Genomic DNA, 13748 nt, shown 5'->3' on the forward strand with positions numbered 1-13748 from the left:
TATTTCTTTATAATTCAAACACATAATATGTTATGAAACTAATAGTTAAATCAAATGCTCACCAAACACACTACGCTAAAAGTTATAGCTAATAAGGAATGTATAACTTTGTTTCATTATATTTGCATAACAGTCGACAACAGGATACAACAGGATTCAACTCTCTAAGTCAGTGCACAATTGATGAAAAAAAAGCTAAGGGCATCCTATTACAATTAGCTAGCTAGGTAGCTATATGTTAATTGTCTTTTGTTACTCTATTTTACAAGCATACATGCATGTTCTGCTCTCGAGAGTTGTCCAGTGGTCACCAAGCTTTCCAACCAATCTTGGAAAATCTGAAGATGATAAGGCTTTTCGAGACTGTTAATTAATCAGTCATGTCTTGTTTTATATATATATATATATATATATATATATATATTATATATATACATACATATATATATATATACATACATACATATATATATATATATATATATATATATATACAGGGCTGCAAAAATCGCACCTAGGCGCTCCCTTGCAGCCTAGGGGGCGCCTAACGTGTTTTGCAACATTGTATATATATATATATATATATATATATATATATATATATATATATATATATATATATATAGGGACGCACTCAGGTGCGAATAAGTGCCCAGGAAGGAAATGCGAACGAATCAGCGCGCGACACGTGTCCAGATCTAATAACTTAAAAAAAATGCGGTGGTATTTTCGTAAATAATTGAACATCGAAGTGCAAGTAAAATCTCTTATAAGTGCACCTATTTTCACCTATAAGTGCATGTAATTTTGCCTTGTTAGCATTCACTTTCCGCAACCATTCATGCACCTGGGTGTCCTTATAACTATATGTGCAACTATTTATAACTATTGGTGCAACTACTTATAACTATAGGTGCAACTACTTTCACCTATGAGTGCATGTAATTTTGCCTTGTTAACATTCATTGATCTGAGTTCAGCGGGTAGTAATACTCCTGAAAACCACTCGCAAACATTCATACACCTAGATGCAACTACTTATACCTATGTGTGCAACTACTTAGAACTATTAGTGCAACTACTTAGAACTATAAGTGCAACTAAGTATTGACGCTCAATGTAAATTTGTACTTGCACCTATAATACATTTTACATGCACTTGTAATACATTTTACTTGCACTTCGATGTTCAATTATTTACGAAAATGTCACCGCGTTTTTTAAAAAAATCAGTGTTTCTCATCCATTAGATCTGGACACGTGGACGAACAGAATCCATTCCTATTTCGCGCCTGGGCGAGCCGTTCGCACCCGAGTGCAAGTATATATATATATATATATATATATATATATATATATATATATATATATATATATATATATATATATATATATATATATATATATATATATAGGGAAGGGATCAGGTGCATTTGTGGCTTCCCGTGCGGATGTGCGGTGGATTAATGTGCGTGAGGTTTATACTTAATGTGCGTGAGATTTTTACTCAATGTGTCTGAGATTTGTACTTAATGTGCGTCATGTTAATATGCGTGAGTTTTGTACTTAATGTGCCTGAATATTGTGTTTAATGTGCGTGAGATTTGTGCTTAATGTGCCTGAGTATTTCAGAATTACGAGCTCAGAAGGAAGCAGAACAGAAACTCACGCACATTAACGCCCAAGCTTCTTGTTACTTCTTCCTTCAATTTGGCCATGAATTTTGGATTATCAGCTACCTTCAGTGCAGTTGAATGTTTATATAAATGGCGCACGCACAGTAAAATTTGCACAGCAGCTAAGTGTGTATTTCTGTTGTATTATTCCCATAATTCTTAATCACAATAGCCCCCCTCCGCATCATCATTATCAAGGAGGGGGCAAATGGCTACTGGGGATGGGGAAGAAGTTGACATCAATATTTTCTGTTGCATTTTACACATTCACGCACATTAAGTACAAATCTCAGACAGATTAAGCGCAACACTCACACACATTGAGTACAAATCTCACGCACATTAATCCACCGCACATCCACACGGGAACCTTTCACTATATATATATATATATATATATATATATATATAACCAATTAACCATATACATTGACGCATTGTCTTTCTTGCAAGACTTGCTCGATCTAGTCAATGTTAGTGTCCAAATAACATTTGCATTTTTTTTATTTATTTTTAGCTTAGCTTCAGCATGTGTCGAGCGTGTTCATTTATATATACTTTAATTTATATAGCCAAAAGGCAGAATGATTCATTATATTTGTAGAATACAAACAAATAAGAAGAAAATAGAGAATTGATTATGTATTGTCTCTTGTGTCTAAATCTCAATACAAGCACTCTATTTATAGTGCCAACAAGATGATAAAAAATGAATACAAATGAAAAAACAAAGAGACACATGGAAAATTCAAGAGACACATGAGAAACCCAAGAGACATATAGAAAACCCAAAAGACACATGATTATTAATATAGATGATTAATATCATCAAATATCTCAACAATATTCAACGTAAATAGTCAATCAAGATTTATCAAAAGTCATTAAAGAATAGTACACATTGGTTTAAATATAGGACGATTTGTATACAATAATAAAATGGACATAAAGAATTTAATTTTTACATGGAAATGACCGTAAAGGTGAAAATACAAACATTTTCAAGAGTGTCATGTCAAATTCATTATATTTTGAGAAATTGTACACGTACATTTTAGAGTTCAAAGTTTGGATTATATTTCATGAGATTTTATGAGTGTGGATTTTTTAGTAGAGTTCTTGAATGAAGATGTCCATCTTCGTCTTTGAGTTGAGTATATTCATTTATAGTGAAATCTCATAGGGTAGATGATAACTTTGCCTTAATGGGTGCTTATCAACACAATGATTTGGAAGATTCTCAACATACATCTGCCCGCCCCGGGAAGTGATGAGGCTTATCTTAACGACTTGGTGCATGCCACATGTTCTTGCAGAGTGAGGGAGACAAGCTAGTGTCTTTCTCCCCCGGAGTTTCCCTCCTCCCTTTCTAATCTATATCTATATCTATATATATATAAAAGTAAAATCCTCCTAGCCAAGTTTTCCCCCCAAAACTTAGAGGCATTTTTGTAATATCAAATATTTAGACAAATATGGCATTTCAATAATATTAAAGATTTTACCTTTCTTGAGATCTCTTACCATTTTATAATTTCAATACTAAACCCTTTTGATCTCATCCATTGTGTATAAATACACCTTATATGACCATACACAACCCCAACTAAGGTTAATTATTTCATTGATTTTTGCTAATCATCCTGTGATCTTCCACAGTTGAGGTTGATACGTGATTTGCACGGGTGATGTTTTCATTCTTAGTTTCTTTTATTTTTTCTTCTTTTTGGGTTTTGTTCTGTTTTTATTTTTTTGTATTTTCTGATTTTTAAACAACAAAAGTGGTTCGTAAAAAAAATGTTGATATATTCTTTTTTTTTGGTCTATTTTTGTGGAGAAGATACGGATCTAGAAAGATTGATCGGGAAGCAATAGACTTCTAATCATCCTGTAATCTTCCACAGTTGAGGTTGATACGTGATTTGCATTGGTGAGGTTTTCATCATCTTAGTTTCTTTTATTTTTTCTTCTTTTTGGGTTTTGTTTTGTTTTGTTTTTTTTTTTTTTTTTGTATTTTATGGTTTTTAAACAACAAAAGTGGTTCATAAGAAAAAATGTTGATATATATATTTTTTGTTTGTCTATTTTTGTGGAGAAGATACGGATCTAGAAAGATTGATCGGGAAGCAATAGAGTTCCTTGCTCATCAAGATGATAAAGTTTTGTGATCGAGGGACGAATTATGTGTATATGTAAATAGATATAGACTTACAGAGGGAAGCATACTAAGAATACAATAAAAACCAAAATGAAATTAAAAGCATTTTTTAGTTGTCAATAGATCAAAGCGTTGGACTTTGTTTCAATTCAATTTCTCCGTCTTTAAAGTGTACATTTTTGTAATAAGAGAGTAGTTTGTCTCTCCCTTCAAGACGTTTTTCTTGCCATTAAAATTTTTTATTAAGAAAAAAAATGATTAAGTACTGTGGTTTTTTTTAATAGAGTATTATTTTGATTTTATTCTTCATCTGACATTCCCCCCAATGTAAAATCACTTTACTAATGTAAAATAATGTTATTGACTTACCATATTTGCTTCGATATGCTAAGCCATTTAAAATTTAATACGGAGTAAAATTTATAATTCTAATACTTCCGTAATAATATTGAATAAATATTAATCATATGTTTAGATTTAATAATATATTATACTAAAAGAATTATATATTAATTTAATATAATGATGGTTAATACGGATAAACCATATACAAGCAATATTGTACCTTAAGAATATTATACCTTAATTATAAAAGTTCTACCTAATAATTTTAGTATTAAATGTCATACAATAATTACCATAAACAATGTTTAATAATTGTAAACAATGTTTAATAATTGCCAAATTCTATTATGCAATAAAAATTACTATTATAAAATCTTGTGTAATGTGGACACATTATTTTTAATTATTTAGATTTAATAATATTATATCTTTTGTATAAAAATTCAAATAATACTTTTAGTACTATTGAAAATTGATTGACTAACAATTATTTTAATTATTAAGGTAATTAATAGATATTTTGATTTAAAAAGTTTTCAAATATATGAATTATACATAGTAGCATGGAATCAATTAGTAAGATAATTATATTAGGTAATCTAATAACATTCAAAAAAAAAAGGTAATCTAATAAATAATTTACTTTTTAAATTATATACCCTCTTTAATAAATTATACTTACCTTAATAATTAATTATTAATATTATTACCTAATAATTATATATTGTTACCTTTTTGGTGTAATTATTATGGTAATTTATATACATATATATTTTTATACTTAATGTATAATATTATTGACATGACATAAATTATACTTACCTTAATATATAATTAATTTTTAATATAATTACCTTATTTTTATTAAAGGTGATTATTTTGATAATTTTTCTTTCATTATTTTGTGTGATTATTATGGTAATGTATTTAAATTTTGGAAGAGATTATTACAAATATTATAATTAATATAAGTAATATAATTAATGAAATTATTATGGTAATTGCCACAATATTTGGTAATTATAATTAATATATTTAAAGAAATTGAGAAATATAAGATTTCTTCCCTAGAAATATTTGTAACAATTTCATTAAATTACAATTAATAAAATATGAAATATAATTAAAGAAATGAAATTATTAAATTAACAAAACATGAATATTTATAATCATACATACAATTATGCACTATAATAATCATGCAAAATTTAAATGCAACTTTTTAAATTTTTAAATGTAATTTTTTAATTATAAATCTATCAATATAAATGATAGTTAATGAAATTATATTATAGAACTTTTCTATATACATATTAATAAATATTATGTGTATATACAATGAATTATACAATCATATAAGGAAATGCGTCGGATTAGAGTTTAAATTTATTCATACAAAATTTAGAATTTACATTTTTTTTATAAAATTAATCAAATGTTAATGTTAATAATAATAAGAAGAATTTTAAAATCAGAATTATAAATTAAGTATTAGGGTAATAATTAATCTATATATATATATATATATATATATATATATATATATATATATATATATATATATATTATTATTATTATTATTATTATTATTATATAAAAACAAAATCATCCCTTTTCAAAAAAAAAAAAAAAACAACAACAAAATCATCCTATTTCATTTTCCCGCCCAAACTTTTGTAGTAAAGCTTATTTGGTAAGTAAATGTCAAATGGAAATTAAATAAAATCTATTAATTGGTTATATTACATAATTGGTAACATTATGTATGGTATTATATTCTATAATATAATTGATAATATTATTGTTCAAGTATAATAAAAATCCTATGTAATAATGTAATAATGTAATAATAATAAAATAAAATTAAAATTAAAATAATAACAATAACAATAACATAACAATAATAATAATAATAACAACAACAACAAATGTAATAATCCAAACAAAACTATATACAAAATAAATTTAAAATTAAAAAAAAAATAGGAAGAAGACAATGGTGGCTCCCCTTTGTAAATGATGTGGGATCATTTTGATTCCACATTGAAAATGTTTGGAAAGATGAGCTCTTAAACTCCTCTATATAAGAGGGGCATTTACAAACATATAATTGCTTGCCCATCAATATGGGCAAGTATTGAGAAGTCCAAAGACTTCTTCTTTTTTTTTTTTTTTAATAATTTTAGTACTATACTACTATTAACCTGACAAATTATGTTGTGGATATGTGTCCACCTTGCAATGTAGACACATTTCAAAAATTGTTCATAATTATTAATATATAGTTCAAAAATTATGAGCATATAGTTCTATAATTATGAACATAGTGTTGTGAACATAATTATGAACATATAGTTATGTAATTATGAATATAGAGATTCAATAATTGTGAATATGAAGTTAAAAATTATGCATATATATCTTTATAATTATGAACATATAGTTCAGTAACTATGAACATAGAGTTCTGTAATTATAAATATAGAGTTAAATACGTACTTATGAATATGAAGTTCAAAAATTATGAATATATAGCTTTATAATAATGAACATATAGTTTAGTAATTATAAACATAGAACTGTGTCCACCTTGCGGTTCCACAACATAACTATTCGATTGACCCTGTAACATGTAAACTTTCTCAACTTATTGAAGCCCTACGTATCAAAAGGCTCTTATTTAAGAAACCTTATCTTAATGGCTTCTTATTTTAGTTTTTTTTTTTTAATTTATTAGGGGGTTTGAGAAAGATTAACCCAAAATGTATATGAGTTGTTTTAATTTTTAGCAGTTTGGAGCAAATTGCTAAGTTATTAAATAATATTTTTGGTGTTTTGATTAAATATAAAATGTTAAACAGACGAATTTGATAAAATTTTGACGAATTTGCCAAATAATCAAATTACAACAACAACAACAACAACAATAATAATAATAATAATAATAATAATAATAATAATAGTAATTCAAAAAAAAAACTATATACAAAATAAAATTAAAATTAACCAAAAAAAAAAACAAAAAAAAAAAAAAACAAAGGCGAGCCACCGGCTCCCTTTGTAAATGATGTGGGATCATTTTGATCCCACATTTACAATGTTTGAAAAGAGAGAGCTCCTCTATATAAGAGGAGCAATGAGACTCTTATAAACATTTTTTTTTTTTTTTTTTGAAACCTAGACTCTTATAAACATAATTGGGGTTGTGGAAGATTAACCCAAAATGTATGTGTTGTATTAGTTTTTATCAGTTTGGAGCAAATTATATAATATATTTTGGGGTTTTGATTAAAGTTAAAATGTTAAAATGACGAATTTATTATAATTTTGGCGAATTTATCAATAATCAAATTACAAATAATAATAATAATAATAATAATAATAATAATAATAATAATAATAATAATAATAATAATAATAATAATAATAATAATAATAATAATAATAATAATAATAATAATAATAATAATAATAATAATAATAATAATCCAAACAAAACGATATACAAAATAAAATTAAATTTAAAATTAAAAATAATAAGAAGAAGACAAAAGGGAGCCACGGGCTCCATTTGTAAATAATGCTGGATCATTTTGATCCCACATTGAAAATGTTTGGAAAGATGAGCTCTTGAGCTCCTCTATATAAGAGGAGCAATGCTCCTCTTACAAACATAATTGTTTGACATCAATGTGGGCAAGTATTGAGAAGTCCAAATGCTCATATTTTATTATAGAGATAGAGATGGAGAAGATAATGATATGCCTCTGATTAGAGTTTATATTTATTCATACAAAATTTAGAATTTACATTTTTATTGATTTTTAAGTACAATTCTCTTAATTATTATTATTCATATTTTTAGAATTATAATATATATGAAATACCATTTGGAATAAATCAATTTAATTTTATAAATTTTTTCTATAAATTTATCTAAATATGTACATGATTAGAGATTATATTAACCATACAATATTTAAAATTTAATTTTGTATGTTATGAAAATAGGTACTTGACCAAATATATAATAATCCAACTATATTATTATATTGTACATTTTAACATCTTTTTATTTTTTTTATTTTAATTTTAAATTCATAACAACAAAAAATTTTCCCGGTAAAACACTATATTTTACAAAATACAATTTGATAAATATCATAAATTAATTAGTACAATATTATTTATGTTTATAATAATTAAGGAAAAAAAGTAATTCAAATATGGGAACCAATGATTTGAAAATGAAATTAATATATAGTTACAAATAAATATAGCATGATTACAATTAATTTAATTAGTTTTAATTACCTTAATGATATGACTTTTCTTTATCAGTTTTTTTATGGAGACTAAGGGAGTGTTTGAGTTGGTGATTTTTTTTTTTAAATACTTACTAATAAAAAATAATTTTAAAATATTTTTTTAATCCCTCATAACATGTGTAAATCTTATATTTTTTTAAAAAATACAATTTGATAAATATCATAAATTAATTAGTACAATATTATTTCTATTTATAAATTATAATAATTAAAAACATATTGAAATATGTGAACCAATGATTTCAAAATGAAATTAATATACAGTTACAAATAAATATAGCATGATTAGATTTACTTTAATTAGTTTTAATTTCCTTAATGAAATGACTTTTCTTTATCAATTTTTTATGGGAGGCTAAGGAAGTGTTTGGATTAGTGCAAAATATTTTAAAATAAAATTCATACTAATAAAAATAATTTAAAATATTTTTTAACCCCTCATAACATGTGTAAATGTTATATTTTTTTTAAAAAAATACAATTTGATAAATATCATAATTTTTGTTTATAATAGTTAAAGAAAAAATAATAATTCAAATATGTGAACCAAATATTTCAAAATAAACTTAATATAGAGTTACAAATAAATGTAGCATGATTAGATTTATTTTAATTAGTTTTAATTTTCTTAATGAAATGACTTTTCTTTATCCGTTTTTGATGGGAGGCTAAGGGAGTGTTTGGATTGCTGGAAAATATTTTAAAATAAAAATGCACACTAATAAAAAATAATTTAAAATATTTTTTAATCCCTCATAACATGTGTAAATGTTTTTTTTTTTAAATACAATTTGATAAATATCATAATTTTTGTTTATAATAGTTGAAAAAAAAAATAAATAATTCAAAGATGTTAACCACTGATTTCAAAATGAAATTAATATACAGTTACAAATAAATATAGCATGATTAGATTTACTTTAATTAGTTTTAATTTTCTTAATGAAATAACTTTTATTTTTTATTTTTTTATTATAGACTAATGGAGTGTTTGGGTTGCTGAAAAATATTTTAAAAATAAAATTACTTACTAATAAAAATAATTCTAAAATATTTTTTAATCCCTAAACATGAGAAAATTTTATATTTAAAAAAAAAATACAACTTGCTAAATATCATAAATTAATTATTGCAATATCATTTATGTTTACAACGAGAATAATTAAAGAAAAAATAAATAAATCAAATATGTGAACCAATGATCATAAATAAATTAATTATTGCAATATCATTTATGCTTTGGCCTGGAGATTTAAAGTTGCTCACCTTTGGTTAATAAGGATGGATGTGTCCCTTCCACTCAACCACAAGCTCCAGGTTCTTAGTGAAATGACTTTAATAAAAGTAAAATCCTCATTTACAACATTTCAGCCCAAATTAACATGAATATTAATTAATTAGTAAAAAAATAATAAAGCTTAATTGGTAACAAAATTTTATATAAAAATTAACTAATATATAATGAATTGTTACCACAGATTAAAGTCAATATGTACATAAAAATAGAAAATGGTTACCAAATTATGAGAATAATTAAATTATTATAAGTGTGAAAATAATGGATACAAATTCTGCGTAACAAATGAGAAAATTTGTTTGAAATTTGCGTAATTTTATAAAGAAATAATAATTTATTAATTATTATTTACTTTATACTATTAATAAAAGTAAAATTCACATCTTCAACATTTCCGCCCACATTAATGTGAATATTAATTAATTGATAAAAAAAAATTAATAAAGCTTAATTGGTAACAAAATTTTATATGAAAATTAACCAATATCTAATGAATTTTTATCACAAATTAAAGTCAACTTAAAAAAGAAAAATGATTATCAAATTCTAAGAATAATTAAACCATTATAATTGTAAGAATAACATAAACAAATTCTGCGTAATAAATGAGAAAATCCATTTGAAATTTTATGTAATTTTATAAGGAAATAATAATTTATTAATTATTATTGACACCAATCTATATTTATACTATTAATAAAAGTAAAATCTTCAATTAAAATGTCTTTCACCCTTCTGATACGAGATTGCCCTTCAAGTTCTAACGAAAACAACTCATGTTGATGCTCGCATATGCCACGACTATCAACAAAAGTCAGGGTCAAACACTAACTCACGTTGAGTTATTACTGAAAAAATCAGTCTTTAATCACGGTTAATTGTATGTGACTTTTTCCCGAGTCACCCATCCTGATGGTTTGGAGATTTAACTCTAGACGAGGATGGATAAAATTGTGTTACTACTACCAATGTTGTCTACAAAGAGATTTTCAATAATGTATAATTCAAGTCATTGATATTATGGTTTTTTATATATAAAGATGACAAAATTGCTATATATCTACATAGAAAATATATCTTCCGTATAAATAATTTCTATAACTGAATTGCTAGACAACGAGCTAATTAGCCCAATTAATACAAATTCTAAACACTGATATATAAAATCTCTAAAGTTGCAGCACCGAATGCGTATATCTACACGTTAGCTATTAATTGGGCAATTATTTACTCAAATTCAAGCATTGATAACATTAGAAAACATAATCGGTGCAACTCAATTCTTCAATTATATTATATAATATTCGATGTTATAATTTATACAATTGTATATCGATCTAAACATTTATAAAATATTATAACAAATTCATTCCGTGCAACACACGGGCGCAAATACTAGTAAAAAAATAATAATAATGTAGAGTGTATATATGGTAACCTAATCATGCCTCTTTAATACTCCGTAGTATAGTTGATAATTTGAGTATTAATTATGGTATAATTAATATTATTAAAGTAAGATTTTTAGATATGATAAATTAATAAATATTGTTATAGTAACATTTAATGAAAATTTAAATAAAATCCAACCTTTTTTTTTTGTAACATAAGGAGGGAATAACCCGGAATGATGCTAATGAGTGGTCGTATTAAATAAAATCCAACTTATTTCTTATATATAATGTTTACATACATTATTAACATAGAATAATATAAGAAAATATATTGTATATGCATGTGCATGGTAATAATAATAACAAATGATAACATAAGTTATAACTATATATGCCAATAGTGGAAAGAAAGGATGAACAACTTTAAACAAAAAACATATGCCAATAACAGCCAAATTATTAATTTTTAGTTTGTTGTCTTAAAATATACATCAAGTGATCATTTAATTTGATTCTTATATTAGTAAGATTACCATGTCATTTAGATTTTATTAACTTAATATTAATCATCATGCCAAAACAGGAGTGCAAAAACAATTCAATAGCTCAATAATGGGATAATTGGGAGCATGAAATTGGGATGTAGAGTTGGGTTAAAAATGTAGGACGACCAACAATGATATAAAAGATATCTAAGTGATATATAACTAATTAAGGCCGTGTTTGGTAAAATAGTTAGCCTATAGGTTAATTTTGACTTATTTGACCACTATTAGTTATTTAACTTGGTTTAAAAATTAATATAAGTGTTTGGTTAATTAGCTTTTTTTACTTCAAAATATTAAAATTCAAAAAGCTACACAAAACAACTTTTTCAATTAGCTTTTTGAGAAAAGAAATTATACCAAACAGCAATCAGCTAACAGCTAATTTACCAAACACCTTTCTACAATCAGTTAACGTTATCAACTAGTTATACCCTCTAATTAACCCAATCAGCTAACAGCCATTTATCAACATGACCTAAATTAATTTTTGTTGAGATTGCACTTTTGTGGCTCTCCTTAAAAAAATATTATAAAATTGAACTTCGGTGATTGGATATTAATTTATAGAGAAAGTATATAGAACGAACTCCGGTAATTTTTTAAATTCAATAAGGCCTTTCAGTCATCACTTCAGTTCAAGACTTATATACATACGGACGGTGTAATGAAGACCCCGTAGTGATTTATACTGGGAATTCCCTCGCGTACAATTCGATCTTGACCCTCCGATCGAGCTAAACCGCACCGAACAATCTCAAAAATAATGGTTCACGGGATTGAACCCGACGTGAATCGAACACGCAACCTTATGATCTGAAGTCAGACGCGCTACCATTGCGCCACGGATCCTTGTTGAACTTGCATAGGAAAATATTCTAAAATGACATTCTGTTATTGCGAGAATTTGGGTGATTATCTGGAGTACAAACAAGTAGTTTTGCTAAACCATGAATGCAAATGAGCTTTATCACTATTCTCGATCTCTTCTTCTCTTTGTGTTTAGACACCTTATTCTTCTGCAACAACATAATGTCATCATCGTCTTCAACTCCATCACTGGACTTCTGCAAAACCATGCATATATAAGAAAGAAAGAATAGGACTCCTTTATCTTCTGTTCATACCCAACCAACTCATGCTCGCTTCTAAAACCCTATTCTTTCTTTCCTATCATTTTTCTCATCTTTTTCATTCATCACTTCATAATCATCTTTCATATTTATTAAGACTTATATACATACGGTGTAATGGAGACGATCCGTAGTGATGATTTATACTATTATTAATACTCCATAATTACACAATAATCACTATTTAATACACTCATTTAATTTAGCAATAAGATGAAATGGTTAAAGTACTTGCGAGATCCCTGTACTATAGCGTTTTGTTCAATTTAGTCCTTATACGTTTATTTTGTTTAATTTATTAGTCCCTGTACTTTCAAAAGTGGTGCAATTAAGAACAACAGTTAATTAGGATGTCAATATTATCGTTAACTTAGGTTACGTGGCGCCGATGATATTTATATTCCTACTCATATATTACTTTATAAATATTTAAAATTTATTAATTTTACCACTAATATATTAAATTAGTATGTCCAAAATAAATAATTACGACCATGTTCGTAATGAGATTTGGACAATTGTCCTTAGTTTTATCACTTTTTAAAGTATAGGGACTAAATTGAATAGAAAAAATGTACAAGGACTAAATTGAACAAAACACTATAGTACATGGACTTTATAGGTACTTTGATAGGATCAAATAGACCATTCAACTATAAGACAAAGTGTAATTAGTCCCATAAATTAACAAAAGCTCTCATCTCTTTATTTGTATGCAATTAAGTCTATAACTTTTTAAATTTGTGTAATTAGCTCAATTTGTAGGTAACCAATAATCATAAGGTACTTAGCACGTAAAATTGATTTGTTTAAAAAAATTACAAAAAAATAAAAATAAAGATAAATTAAAAATTACAAAAAAATAAAAAGAT

At 25.5% G+C, this 13748-nt stretch overlaps 1 non-coding gene across 1 annotated transcript; it reads right to left on the bottom strand.

Annotated features, from left to right (window-relative positions):
* Positions 1-12523: 12523 nt before the first annotated feature.
* TRNASTOP-UCA lies at positions 12524-12595 on the bottom strand. The gene has a single exon. It is a non-coding gene; the product is annotated as a tRNA-Sec (tRNA).
* Positions 12596-13748: the final 1153 nt, after the last annotated feature.

The sequence above is a fragment of the Ipomoea nil genome, unplaced genomic scaffold (assembly GCF_001879475.1).
Source record: "Ipomoea nil cultivar Tokyo-kokei standard unplaced genomic scaffold, Asagao_1.1 scaffold1031, whole genome shotgun sequence".
In the NCBI taxonomy this organism is placed as follows: Eukaryota; Viridiplantae; Streptophyta; class Magnoliopsida; order Solanales; family Convolvulaceae; genus Ipomoea; species Ipomoea nil.